The sequence below is a fragment of the Acomys minous genome (assembly GCF_964271855.1).
Source record: "Acomys minous genome assembly, chromosome: 3".
In the NCBI taxonomy this organism is placed as follows: domain Eukaryota; kingdom Metazoa; phylum Chordata; class Mammalia; order Rodentia; family Muridae; genus Acomys; species Acomys minous.
Window position 1 is genome coordinate 94494960 of NC_140485.1, and position 14920 is coordinate 94509879.

Here is a 14920-nt window from a genome sequence, read left to right on the forward strand (position 1 = left end):
AATATAAAGAAAATAATTGGTAATCCTATATCCAGACAAGCATTGCTTATACTTTTTTCCATCCCTTTGACTGTATCTATAGATACACATATACATATATGTACATATATGTATATAATACTTTTTAAACATTCGGTCTTAGAATAATGGTTCAACTTTTGGGGAATTCGTTGCTTAGTTGGTTGGTTTGCTTTGTTTCTCTGTGTAAAAGCCCTGGCTGCCCTCAAACTCACTTTGTAGACCAGGCTCGCCCTGAACTCACAGAAACCTGCCTGTCTCTACTTCGCAAGTGTTGGGGTTAAAGGCTGTATGTGAAAAAATGACAGAGACAGTGACCCAAAACTCTCTAAAACATTGGAGCATTGTCTTCAGCCTTCTGTCCCAATATATCTGACAGACATATTTGTGAGGCAGGAACTATTGAGGACTTGCTTACCCTGTCTTGTCAGAGTTTGGCCATTGACTCTGCCTACATCCAAGCTTGCCCATTTTGAGGTAGAATTCTGTCTATGGCAGAAATGAGGACATTGTGCCCAGTGGCTGATTTGCCACATTGGAAACCATCTTCCTAAGGAGGTTCTTTGATGCTCATCATCTTCTTCGAGGTAGGCTGAGTTAGCCTGTCTTGTTGTCAAAGAATCCTTAAAACAAGAAAAACATCTATTTACTCAAGTAATTAATTTTGTTTCTTCTCAAGCCTCTGATGGGGTTGAAGAGCAGATAATTTAATTTTATAATTAAGCTTAGCTGTTTAGGGGTTAAGATGCTTTTAGGTCTATATAGATGTTTTTAGGTTGATAGAGATGAGATATGATAGATATTGATTTACAATCAGAATTTTAGACTCACCAAGATAGGAAAGATATTTTCTTCAAGGTTGCCAAATACAAATAGGTAAAACACTATAAATGTAACATTTATATAATTTCTGATTGTTTCATGGTTCTTCTTGCTGGAGGTAGCTTATTGTATATATGTGTAATAATATAAAATATATGTAAAAAATTAAAATTTAAAAAGTCTATATGTGTTTTTGTTGTTTGTTTTCAGTGTTAGGGATGCAATCCAGAGCCTCATGTTTGCTGTTAGATGGCTGAGCTACCTCCCCAGCCGACTCATGGGACTCCCCAGCCGACTCATGGGATCTCACGCTAAAGATCAGGCCACACATGAGGAAGAGACACACCTTTCTAGCCTTGCATCACTGGGATGTGTACCTGCCTTTCCTTGCAGTTCTGCAGTGAACAGCTCAATGCATGACCTGCAGCTCCTGTGGCAAGCAATGTGAGCTCATGGGACTGAAAGACTAGTGCGTCTGCAAGGCTGGAGAGAGCTCAGTGGCTCGGAAGCCTCTGCTAATTGTGTTTACATCGTTTATTTATTTTACTTCCATGCGTTGTGCGCATGGAAACCGAAAGGCAACGACAGCTCGGGGAGTCAGCTCTTTCCTGCCACCCTGCAGGCTCCAGGAATCTCAAGTTGTCTGTCCTGGCAATAAGTCACCTTACCCAATGAGCCACATAAACTTCATCTCACTGATATCTGTAAGCAAGACAGTATTCAGTCCCTCATCACACTGTCCTTTTGCCATAAGAGATTACACCCCTGCCTCCGGTTTCCAGTACCCTAGTCAACTAATCCGGCAACGGTTAATGTTATGTGTCAGCCTGGCCAGGTTACAACGCCCAGCTCTTTGGTCAAACACTGATCTGAGTGTTGCTGGGAAGGCACCCCGAGGTGAGTCTCCCGAATAGAGAGGTATATTTTAAAGATTTCCATGGGGAGACCAAGGAACTCTAGGCTTTTGAACCCAAGACTAGTGTAAAGCAAGCAAACCAGGAGGCGACAGACATTTCCAGTTAGCTTAAGCAAACTTAAGCGCAGAGAGGGAGTGCACCCCGTGTTCCATCTTATCTTTGGTCACCTGCAGCTTGGTCTTCATGTCGGTCCCCTAATAATTCGAGTGGGGAAGAGGGAGGGGGGAAGCTGTCTCTGACTCTGTTGCCTGCCTTTGGATCCCTTTCCCCCTAGCTGGGGTTGCGTTGTCTGGCCTCAGTGGGAGATGATGTGCTTACTCTTGCTGCAGTTTGATGCACCAGGGCAAGTTGGTGCCCATGGTGGGGCTCCCCTTCTCAGAAGAGGAGGGGACAATGGGGAGGGTGGGGGCCTGGGAGAAGAGGAGGGTGGGGGCCTGGGATCAGGATGTAAAATGAATAAATAAGTAGGGAAAAAAGGTTGGATTTAAAAAAAATTTTTTAAAGGAAAAGATAGGGGAAAAAAAAAGAGCTAAGAATATTTTTTTAGGCCTTTGCCTCTCCAACAGAGATAGTGTGGACCTGTTAGGGAATTTTTCTTGGGTTTTGGGGTTTGGGTTTGTTTGTTTGTTTGTTTTTCAAGACAGGGTTCCTCCGTGTGGCCCTGGATGTACTGAAACTCACTCTGTAAAACAGGCCAGCCTTGAACTCACAGATATCTGGCAACCTTTGCCTTCCGAGTGCTGAGATCAAAGGCGTGCACAATCGTGGCCCAGCTATGCTTTTGTTTCTAAGTGTGCCTACCTATCATAGTTTATATAACGTCTTCAAGAAGGCCACCTTGTGGTGAGAATATCTTGTCCTCCGTGCCATTTCATAGATTGCACTAAGTTCATGGCATTTTTACACTGTATTTGGATGAAGTCAATATTAGAACATTTAAACAGGCTCGCAGCAAAAAAGACTCTGAGGGTAACAGGTTACTCTGCATCATGTGGGTGAGCCTCACCCACTTAAGCCCTTGAGAGAAATGACTGACACATGACAAGAAACGAGAAGGGAGACTGGGGAAACAGAGGAAACTAGTCGGAAGGGAGGGGAGACCAGAGAGAGACCGACAGACAAGTGTGTCAAGAAGAATCGTCCCTCAGGACATCAAATACTGACCTTACAGCCAGGTGTGCTGGTGCGTGCCTATAATCCAAGCACTCAAAAGGGAGAGGTTAGAGGATGGAAAGAGAGTTCAAGACCAGCCTAGACCATAAAGCAAGCACTCCCCCATAACAAAGGCATTATTAGGCACCAAATACAAGTGCTACCTGCTTAATACAACAAAGTAGGAGTTCATAAATGCTAGTGAGAGGGGCCAACAACAGGGATCAGTGGGTAGAGTGCTTGCTGTGCAAACCTGAGGACCTGGGTTCAATTCCCAGAACCCACATAAAGGCAGAAGGAGAGACTTGACATAAAGTTGTCCACTGAGCTCCACAGGAATACCATAGTATGCCTGGCCCCCTGCTGCTGCTGCTGCTGCTGCTGCTGCTGCTGCTGCTGTTACTACTACTACTACAATGATAGGAATAATAATAATAATAATAATAATAATAATAATAATAATAATAATAATAATAGCCAGGCGTGGTGGCACACGCCTTTAATTCCAGCACTTGGGAGGCAGAGGCAGGTGGATCACTGTGAGTTCGAGGCCAGCGTGGTCTACAAAGTGAGTCCAGGACAGCCAACGCTACACAGAGAGACCCTGTCTCGAAAAACTAAAAAAGAAAGAAAGAAAGAAAGAAAGAAAGAAAAACCAAAAATAATAGTAGTAGTAATAGAAATAGTAGTAGTAATAATAATAACAACAACAACAACAACAACAACCTTAGCAAGATGGAGCTGGAGAGATGGCTCAGTAGTTAAGAGCACTTATTGCTTTTTTGGAGACTTGGGTTCAGTTCCCAGCACCCACATAGGGGTTCATGACTCAAGTTTCAAGGAACACAAAGCCCTCTTCTGGCCTCTGAGGGCACCAGCACACACATGCTAAACACACATGTGTGCACGCAGGCAAACATACACAGACAATAAAGCATTATATTCGGAAGAAAGAGTTTATAAGGAGCATTTCATCAGCTCTGAAATGGATCTAAACAACAATTCAGGAAGTAAAAATGTAATTGATCCCTTATTAGATTGGAAGTTATTTCCCATTTAGACAAAATAGAAATTTAGGGGACCAGAAAACAGATAGAGATGCTTTCTAGAATACAGTTCAGAAGCAAACAGTGCAAACGCACTTCCCAGGAAGCAGTCCAGAAATAGTTAAAAATGTGAAAAAAAGATGTTGGGCTTTAATCTAACCAGATTCCATGAAGGATGAGTACATTGGAGAGGAGGCCTTTTTTCAGAGTGATAACAGCTGATGTTTTCTCAAAGCTGTTAAAGACAGTGGTCCTCAGATGCAAGAGGCCATGCACTCACCAAGCAGGGAAGTAAGAAGAAACACACATGCAGAGCTTTGCCTATAAAATTGTAGAACTCCAAAAGAAAAGGAAACCTGAACTCAGCACATGAGTGCCCCATGTGTGTATAAATATAATAATATATAAATAATATAATATAATAATAAATAAAAATTACAGGGAAAATAGAGCCAGGTGTGGTGACATATGCCTTTAATCCCAGCACTCATGAAGCAGAGGCGGGCAGATCTCTGTGAGTTCAAGGTCAGCCTGGTCTATATAATGAGTTCACTACAAAAGTTGCTGTCTCAATTTTTAAAATCAATTAATTGCTTAAAGAGAAAGAATTAAAAAATAAGAGGGGGTTGCCGGGCGTGGTGGCACATGCCTTTAATCCCAGCACTTGGGAGGCAGAGGCAATTATTAAAAAATAATAAGAGTGGTTGTAAGGCAGTGGTGGCACGTGCCTTTAATCCCAGCACTTGAGGTGCAGAGACAGGCAGATCTCTGAGTTTGAGACCAGCCTGGTCTATACAAAGTGAGTTCCAGGACAGCCAAGGCTACAGAGACACCCTGTCTCAGAAAGAAGTCTAGTGTAGCTAAGAGAGTAAACCAAAGAATTACTAGAAATGAAAAAGAAGTGTTGCCTAATTCACGAAAAAGATGCACAAATTCTACACCCATATGTACCCTAAATCCTCTAGTCCTTAAAGTCAGGGAAAACAGAGTTACTGCCCTCCCACTCTTCTCAACACTGTATCAGAGTCCCAGTCTAACAGCATGGCAAGAAAAGAAAACAATCAAAGGTTAGAAAAAATGAGAAAGATCCAAACATGCTGTACGCAAATGATGTCATTGACCATGCAGGAAACTAAAGTAAATTATTATGATCCATAAGAGAATATGTCAATCAACATATATTTACATATAGTAAAAATTTGATTAAAAAATGTAATGTTGCTGGGCGTGGTGGCACATGCCTTTAATCTCAGCACTCGGGAGGCAGAGGCAGGTGGATCACTGTGAGTTCAAGGCCAGCCTGGTCTACAAAGTGAGTAGACACAGAGAGACCCTGTCTCAAAAAACAAACAAACAAACAAAAGTAATGATTAGAAAATGCCACTATTGCCAGGTGGTGCACGCCTTTCATCCCAGAACTCAGAAGGCTGAGGCAGGTGGGTCTCTGTGAGTTCAAGGCCTGCCTGGCCAACAGAGTGAGTTCCAGGACAGCTAGGGCTACATAGAGAAAACTCACCTCAAAAAACAAAACCAATGAAACAAAAAACAAAGGAGGAGGAGGAGGAGGAGGAGAAGAAGAAAAAGAAGAAGAAGAAGAAGAAAATGGCATAATGTATCATTGAAGTCTAACAAGTTGTATACTACTTGTTTAGAGAAAAAAATATATTTTATTATAAACCATCAGAGAAAGCCTTAAGATTTCATTGGAGTCAGCTGAGATGGCTCAGTAAGAAAAGGAGCTTGCCACCAAGTCTGAGAACGTCAGTTCAATTCCCGAAGCCCATGTGGAGAGACCTGAGAGATGACTCCTGCAAACTGTCCCCTGACCACCACAGCTATGCCATAGCATGCGCATGAAACCCCCATAAGCAAATGTAATAATAACAAAAAAGACCCAATCAGTACTACTAATAAGATGCACAAACCCTGAACAAATACACATTAAAAGCCCACTGCACACCATTTGCAAAACCAAGTTTAATTAGGGTAAAGATTTAAACGTAGAAAAGGAAACTATAGCACTCCCTCCCCTCCCTCCCCCTCCCCCTCCCCCTCCCCCTCCCCCTCCCTCTCTCCCTCCCCCTTCCTCTGTCTTCCTCTTCCCTGCCCTTCGTTTGGTCTTGTATACCTGGCTGTCCTCATACTCACTACTGTAGCTGAAGATGACTGTGAACTGATGATCATCCTGCCTCCACCTCCCAACAGCTCAGAGTACAGTCTGGCCCCACAGTCCTCTTTCCATTCTGTGATTGGTTCAATCTAGAGGACCTTTGGACGGCTGAGATGCTTTCTTTTTGGCTCCTGACTACGGATTCTCCATCTGAGGCTGTGCTTTGCCCCGCCCCTGCCATTTCTGCACTTCCTCTGAATGTGATAGCCTGAGCTGCCAAGACATCCTGCGCCCCCCCCCCGCCCCCCCCCCACTTTCTTTGCAGCAGAGTTCACAGTTTGAGGACTTTCTGTGCTCTCAGGTTTGTCCACATTGAGTCACCTGAATATTTTTTTTCCTAAAAGACAAAGTATTTCAAACTTGGTTTTGAAATTAACCAGTGAGGGTGGAGAGGTGACTCAGCTCAGTTGTGCCCCACCCCACCCCACCCCACCCCCATTGTGGGGTGAAGGAGCATTAGCCTTTAATCCCAGCACTCAGGAGGCAGAGGCAGGCAGATCCCTGAGTTCTTGGCCAGCCTGGTCTATAGAGTGAGTTCCCTCATGGCGAGGGATACACAGAGAAACTCTGTTGTGGTTGGGGGGGGCTGGGGTGGTGGCGGTGGAGGGGGGTAGGCATGACAATGAAAAGAGAACAGACCTGTGTTCGATTCCCAGCACCCACTTCAGGTGGCTCACTACTGCAGATAATCCCAGCCCCTGGGATTCTCTGACGCCTTTGGCCTCCACAGGCACCAGTACTCACAAACACACAGCCCCTCCACGCACACAATTAGAAATATTTTTAAAATGAAATAAAAGGAAAAAAGGTAACCAGAGAGTCATGGGAAGGTCTGGTATCGGTATGTCACTCACCCTCAAGTCACTCAGCAGACCTCCATCTGTAAAATAGCAATGTGCGCTAAACATTTTGAATGTTACCTTTACAAATGGATTTCCTGATTGGTTCATAAGTGTTCCTACTGTATGTAGTTTATTATAAATAAATAAAGTCTGTGTGTAAAATAAAATAGTAATGTAAGCAAGTATGCTGGGTGCTCTTAGAAGCTGCGCCTAGGAGCCTCTGTTAGGAGCCAGTACATACACCATTTAATGCACGCATTGCTTTGGTTTGGAGGTTTACCAGATGGCCTTGTTCTTGCTTTCCCCATAATGCACAACTGCAGGCTTTGCACCCTCCCTCTGCCTCTGCTGGAGAGGAGACTCAGCCGATAAAGGTCGAATACTATATTAATTTTTTGGCAGGAGTTAATAACTCGGAAAAACAGCTGAGATTCTCAGTGTTTATTTGTTTGCACTTGCAAAAGGCACCAACAAACCACAAGAAGGCACACTGAGGGGGGGGGGTGGGGAGGAGGGACGTCGATCCCCAAATTCCTTTTTTGGAAATTCAAAATACACAATGACAACAGCTGCTCTTAGATTCCGACCAGAAATTAGCAGGGAAGTTATCATTGAAATTCAAAGTTGTGACATCTTTAGATAAATATTTGTCCTTGATTTTTTCACAGCCTTGGATTCAACAGAAATCTGGAAGGGCTCACTGTCTGGTCCAGAGAAGATCTTTTTAAATCGACAGCTTTAAAACGTGCTTGAAACGGAGCCTGGCTGGAGCCTGCCAGCAGGTCTGCCCACCACTCTTGCTGTACCACCACCCACCGGGGCCAGGTCTCCGCCTCCTGCCCGCCTCAGCCTGTTCTGAAGATCCCTTTCACCTCTAACGCCGTGTGAGATCGGAACTCTCCCACTGTGCCCACCCAGGGGAGCGCCAAGATGCTAGCTGGTGTCGTAGGAAGGATTCCACAGGAAAGACAGTTAAAGACCTCTAAATCAGTCACAGCAGAGCAGACTGCTACCTGCAGACACAGGGGCGGGAACAGTTCCCTCAGATAGCCTCTCTTGTCAGCAGTTGGCTTCAGCCACTTCCCTCACATAACACAAGTAGCAGCTTCCCAGTTCTGGCCTTTGCCTCTGGACCGGTATCTTGTAGGCAGCTCCCACCTTTATACACAGCAGAGCCCGCAGGCTGGGGAAATCATCCATTGTTCGGGGCATTTTTTACCCATCTCAGTGTCAGCTGAAGAGGCCTCTGTACTCCTCCTTCATCTCTCATCCTGAGGGGTGGATGCAGAGACTCCTATCCCGGGCTATCCTCTGTCTGTGGTGTTGAGGCCAAGGACAATGTTGAGTCTGTAATTTATGTTTGTCTTGAATCATGATCCCGTCTCCAAGTATGTGTGTCCACAGAGTAATTAGGCGTTAGTTTCCCGTATGCTGCTCCTTCCTTCCGATCAGTGTCATTGGTAACAGCGGGTTATTTCCCACTCAGTCCCCCACATCATCATCACCACCACCCCCTCTCTCATTCGCGCTCTCTCTCTCTCTCTCTCTCTCTCTCTCTCTCTCTCTCTCTCTTTCTCTCTCTCTCTCTCCCCCTCCCTCCTTCCTTCCCTCCCCCTCCCCTCTCCTCCTGCCCCACTCTATTAAACAGTTTCTCACAGTAGCCCAGGATGGCTTCGAACTCTCAGTATGCTGTCCCAGCCAACTATAGAAGTCTATGGTCTCTAACGCAACCCCCCCCCCCGCTGTCTTCCAGTCAGAAACCCAGTAGCTGCTAGATACAGTAGCCACAAGGATGATTAAATCTGCCAGATAGGGCACTAATTATTGTGTTTCTCTGCAACTCCCAAGTCACCTGTCGGTACCCCCACCAAGCCAGAGGGCCACACCTCATCAGGGTGGGTGCCACTACCCACGTCTTTTGTCAGTGACTCTCAAGACCCGGCATTGGTGTCCTTTCCCGCTTGAGGGGTGTGGCAAGGAGGCTGCACCTCGTCTTGTGTCCAGAAGAGGCAGAAGGGGCCGGGGAACAGTGGTTGGCAGCCACACCCACGTCTCTCTCCATCCTTGCTCCTCTTCCCTCCAGGGTACCAGTCCCCTGAGACTCCTTTCCTCTTCTTCCCTTTAGAGTTCCTGTCCCACCGTGGTCCCGCCGGAGTTCCGATTCCTTAGAGGTTCATCAACCTTCTAGGGTCCCCACTTTTAGGGGGTCCCCGTCCTTCCAGGGTCTCTGTCCCTCTTGGGTTCCTCTGGGATCTTCACCCCAGTCCCCGCCCCTCCAGGGTCCCCGTTGGTCCATCCAGGTCCCCCATCTTTCCAACACCGCCCCCAGCCCCCCAAAGCAAGAGCTCTGCCTAGGAGCTGGTGGAGAATCTCGGCGGCCACCCCCTCCCCCGCCTTATAAAAAAGAAATTGACTTTTGTTTGGAGTTTGTGAAAAGTGGGGCTCGGGGCCCAGTCAATGGGGCGCCCCGCGGCGCGGGCTGAGTGGAGCTGGAGCGCCGCGCTCCGCCGCGGCCCCAATTAATCCGCCCTTTGTGCGGCCCGCGCCGCCCCCGGCGCTCAGCCCGCGGCATTGTTCGGCTGCGCCGGCCGCGGGATTTACCCTTTTCAAACAGCGGGTTTTGTCCAGCGCAGTTCGAGCGGAAGTTTCTCACTGACAATTTGCCCCAAATAGATAGATTTGTCAGCAGCGACCTTCGGGAAGGAAGCAAAAAGCCACCGGCCTGAAGGTTGGGCCCCCAGACCAGGACACGCCGCCCCACCCGGGACCCGGCTCACCCGCGGCCGGTGGCCAGGGTCCGCACAGCTCTTTTACCCATCTGTGAAATGGGGCAGCAGCGGGCAATGGGCGAGCCGGCGGCGAGCACCCGAGTTTCCTCTCCTTCCCCAGTCCCGCTTCTGCAACTGAAGGCCAAAGCCCAGCCAGGCCGGGGCCACCGTGCCACCGCCCCGAAAGGTGGGTCACGCTGAAGTGCTCCGAGTGTGCACGTGCGGGCCCCTCTTCTGCCCTTCTTAACAGAGATGTCAACCGAGTTAAGTCACAGGTGGCGCCTTTGTAAGACCCACTATTGTCTCCTCATAAGTCAAGATAGAAAACGCTTTGTACTGGCCATGATCTGCAGCTCTCAACTTGGGAGTCGGGCTGTTAGATTCCCCCGCCCCCCACCCACCAAAGACATTCTCCTACCAAATGACCTCACTTAATAAGCAAAATTTAAGTGGGAGTAACACGCTGTTGGCGAGAAGAATAGTTACTGATTTATTCACTTAATGGCAAGCTCGAGTCTTAAAATACAGTCACGCCACACAGATCTGCCAGTGCTCCGAAGACGACCTGGCCGTATTAATGCGGTTTTGTTCATTTTTCTATCGCCTTGTGAGAAATACAAAGGTGGCGTCTCTGCAGCATGTTCCAACTGTACCTAAATGATTTTTTCCCTCCCTTCCAGAAAATGTCTTGCTTGTTGCACATGAGGAAAAAATGAAACAAAAAAAAATCTGTTTTTTTGTTTACCCATCAGGTGAATACACGCTTCAGCACCATGCGGAGGAAACCCTAGGTGGTCTTCAACAACATTTCAGCGGCTAAGAGCTACAATTTAGAGACGATGACAATACGCACACAGTGTCAACAGTATTTAAACAAACATCCCAGACAACAGAATAATGGTTATTAACGATGGTGCTTTGAGCTCCCGACAAATTTCCCAGGGCTGTCTGTAGCCCAACAGCTGCAAGAATCGCCCCCACCCCCACCCACCCCCAAAAAAACCCAAACCTGTTTCAGTGCATCATTTAAACATCTCATTAGCAGTCATATGTTACAGAGCAGCCCCTTTGAGTGCACCCGAAGTGAATGGCTTAGTAAACGTGATGAAGCCAGAGGCATGTCGTCCGTACCCAGAAGGCTGTAGCCACACTGCGAGGCACGCAGCTGCCTGTTGGTCTATGACTTTTCAATACAGGTTGACTGAGCTGTGTAAAAGGAGCATTCCTCTGCTAACACTTACACAGGTGTTTTCAAAGCCATGTCAATTGTGTAACTGTACTAAAGTGCATGTCTCCAGGAGTTAGAAGATACTAATTTTTTTTAAAAAAGATGATTTTTGCATCCTTCCTTCCTCTTTCAGAAACTAAATTTAAAAGATGACATTGGAGCTTGGATTTTAGCTCAGTGGTAGAGGATGCTGGGCCCTGGATTTTCACCTCCAGTGTGGCAATCAACCAACAAAAACTCTTTTAGTGATGAGGGCCTTTGGGATGGATTCATTCCTTGCACACCCCACATATACAAATAATTTGAACCACTATTTAACTAAGGCAACTGGAAATGCCTGTGTTGTGTGTGCTTCAAACGTGTGAAGCATACAAAATTGGCCAAGTACATGTTATTGTAAGAGCATATAAATTCAGGAACTGAGGTCTAAGTATCTTCATTGTTTTCCCTGTACTTTTTCTATGGTTATTTAGTATCCACTCAACAGTAAAAGGCAAAGAAATGTCAAAGAACTTCACCTTAAGAAAAGGGCACCTGATCCTTGGTGTCCCATGTTGCAGAGATACACATGAACAACGCGTGATGAGGGTCTGGGTGGAGAGATGCAGGCCTTCATTAGTTAGGACTCTGATCTGATGGACATGTCAGACTTCAAATCACTGTTTCACCTACCCCGAATGTCATGTCCATTTCACATGAAATTTCCCAGGCAGAGGTGCAACCCTTGCAACTGCCCAGTTCTTGGGTTGTGAACTCCTGTACCTGAAAGGGCAGATCCTGTGCTTCCCGCAAGCAATCATCTTATGCCCTGAAGCATGAGATCTGATTACCCCCGTCATCATCTTGGCTTGGACGGATACAGATGTTAGTAACGGCTGTAGTTTATCCAACCCTTTTTAAAAGCGCAGCTGCAGCGTTTGACTTAGGGACCTCCTGTGAATCCCACTGGTTGACTCCTCCTTGCACAAAACACTTGGGGATTGGGGGAGGGAGAAGAGAGAGGGAGGTTTGCTTTGTTTTGGAGGGTGGGTTTTTTTTTAAAGCAGACTTCCTTAAATAGCCACTCTGCATCTTTGTAAGTGATGTGAATTCTGAAATTACTGAGGACAACAGGGTACTGTGTGAACTACATCTCTTGGAAACAAAGCATCCAAGGATGTTGGATGTCTCCCTGTGTTGGCAAAGATTGATACTAAAGACTGTAGCATTCTCCAGTGTGTTAGCCACATTTAAACCCGGATAGAGCTTTAACATAACAATTATTTCTGTAAGTGCTGAAATGAGATTTTTTTTTTAAGCTAAGAGGCTCAGTTTGTCAATCCACATTGGTCAGATTTAGTGGATAATTGATTGTTCTAATCATTGGCTTTACCTGTGTTTCTCTTGTAGATCACACCAGTCCATCTAGAAAACAGCAAGAGACATCCCAAGCTTACTACCCCTTAGGACACAACAAATTAAGTACTGGTAGGGAGGAAATTTGAAGGAAAGGGTAAGGCAAAATAGTCAGAGATCACAGAAATACTGTGCTGTCACTTAAGGATGCTCACAAAGCTGCTCCAAATTCTCAGGGCCTCCGTGGGACCCCAGTAACGCCAGTTAATTGGAGCTTCTAGAAGCCATTCTGGGAGGTATGGGCTGGCTTCCTGCTATGGAGCATCAAGAATCCAGGGTTCTTGTGTGGTCTGCATTTTCAGATGAGTGACCAAAGACAGGGTTTGTCTTTTGAAGGGCCTCAGTTTCGTCAGTAGAAAAATGAAAGAGTACTATGGCCCTTTCTGGTTTGTGTGCTCTGAGAGTATGGGGCTTACAAGAAAACCAAATCGGACTAGACGAATTCTAGGAACTGAAGAGGCTGAAGGGACATGGATGCCTATCTCTCTCTTGATGGAACCTCCTTTGTGCTGCTTCTCTTAGTCAGTCTTTTGTTTCAGAGAGTCAAACTTTGCTGTGCTTGGGGGCCCTGAACCTGGTCCTGCAACTTCTCACCTAAGCCTATCCCACTGTGAGGCCTTTGTGATTCCCACCAAGCAGGCACACTAACACATCCCACTTTCACAAACTCCACTAGAGGCAGGCTCACAGTGGGCAGCTGCCGCTGCTACTGCTGTTTCTCCTTTCTATTCCTCTTCCCCCTCCTCCCCCTCCTCCCCCTCCTCCCCCTCCTCCTCCCTCTCCCCTCCCCCTCTCCTCCTCTTCCTCCTCCTCCCCCTCCTCTTCTTCCTCCTCTTCCCCCTCCTCCCCTTCTTGTTCATTCGTTTTTCAAGACAGCGTATCTCTGTACAGCCCTGACTGTCCTGGAATTCAATTTGTAGACCAGGCTGGACATGAAACTCAGAGATCCACTTGCCTCAGTCTCCTGAGTGCTGGGATCAAAGGTGTGAGCCATCCCCACGCAGCAGGGCAGACATTTCTATATGAGTATTGTTAGTGCAGCTGAGGTGCAATGAGACTCTAGAGCCTAGTGTGGTAGTGTGGTGCATGTGAGTGTGAATGTGAGTGCAGAGATGGGATTTATAATGCACAGCTCTTAGCAGCACCATCCTGCATTGCGTTAAGAAAAAAGTCCCGTAACTCAGTGCTCATTGTGTTCTGGAGGAGCTGGAGTGGCTTTCTGGAATGTTCCTAGTGTTTCTTTTCTGAGTAGAGTTAGCAGCCATGCAGTGTGTGAAGAAGCCCTTGGAAGAATTGATTAATTGGAAGCAAAGCTGGTCACAACAGTTCTTTCAGCCTGCCACTTAGTGGCACCTTACTGGGCACCTCCTGCCTGCTGGCCTCTGCCCCATGAGTCACAGCCAGGAGTTGACCACCACTTAGAAGTAAGTGAAAAGCACTGGGTTCTTCATATAAACCAGCACCAGGTAGGAAGGAAGGGCTCTTGAGTTCCACATCATTGTCACCAGGTAGCTTGTTACTCACAACCTTTCCCCGGCTCTTTGGGTCTTTTTCATTTAGAAGCATCAGAGAGAGGTAGGAAAGGAAGACCATGGCACCATTGTAGGAATTGAATCCTTGCTTTAAGCTAGTTGGACAGGTCTCTCTCTAATGGAGGAAAGACCTGTTAGAATGGGTCTTGGAGCGTGTGCTGAGCCTGAGGCCAGCTTTCCAGAACTCATGTATGATCCAAGGTGCTGCTGCTCACTGATCTGGGGACTTTTATGTATTTTCCAGAGTTTCCTGCATTACCTCAATCTACAACACCATTAAAGCCAAGCAAGGTAGTGCATGCTTGTAATCCCAGCATTCTGGGAGGCAGAGATAGTTGGATCACCATGAGACCAGCCTGGTCCAGGACAGCCAAGGCTACACAGAGAAAGCCTGTTTTGAAACAAAATACAGTTTTAGCCAGGTTGTGGTGTCATCTACCTTTAATCCCAGCACTTGGGAGGCAAAGGGCAAGTGGATCTCTGAGTTCAAAGCTAGCCTGGTCTATATAGTGAGTTCCAGAACAGCCAGGTCTACACAGAGAACCCCCACCCCTCTCTCTCTCTCTCTCTCTCTCTCTCTCTCTCTCTGTGTGTGTGTGTGTGTGTGTATATATATATATATGCTGTTTTATGTATATGGGTGTTTTGCCTGAATATGTGTGCGCACCATATGCACAACTGGTGCCCATGGGCATCAAATCCCCTGGGACTGGAGTTACAGATGGTTGTGAGCTTCCACAGTCAAGGAGCCAAACCCAGGTCCTCTCTAAGAGCAACAAATACTCTTAACCGCTGAGCCAAACCTCCAGCCCTTTCCCCAAAATGCCATTTTTTATAAATGTGTCTGCCCCACCCCCAGTCTGTTTGAGTAAGAAAGAAGCCATTGACCCGTTAACCTCCTACTTCCCCAGGTAGCACATGGTGGGTGCTTATTATTTATTGAATAAATTTTTCTCCTGAACCAAAATGCTAATCATCCTTCAGTGAAATATGCAGGGCTGCTGCGGTTGCAGGCTTTAGCTTCCTTGAG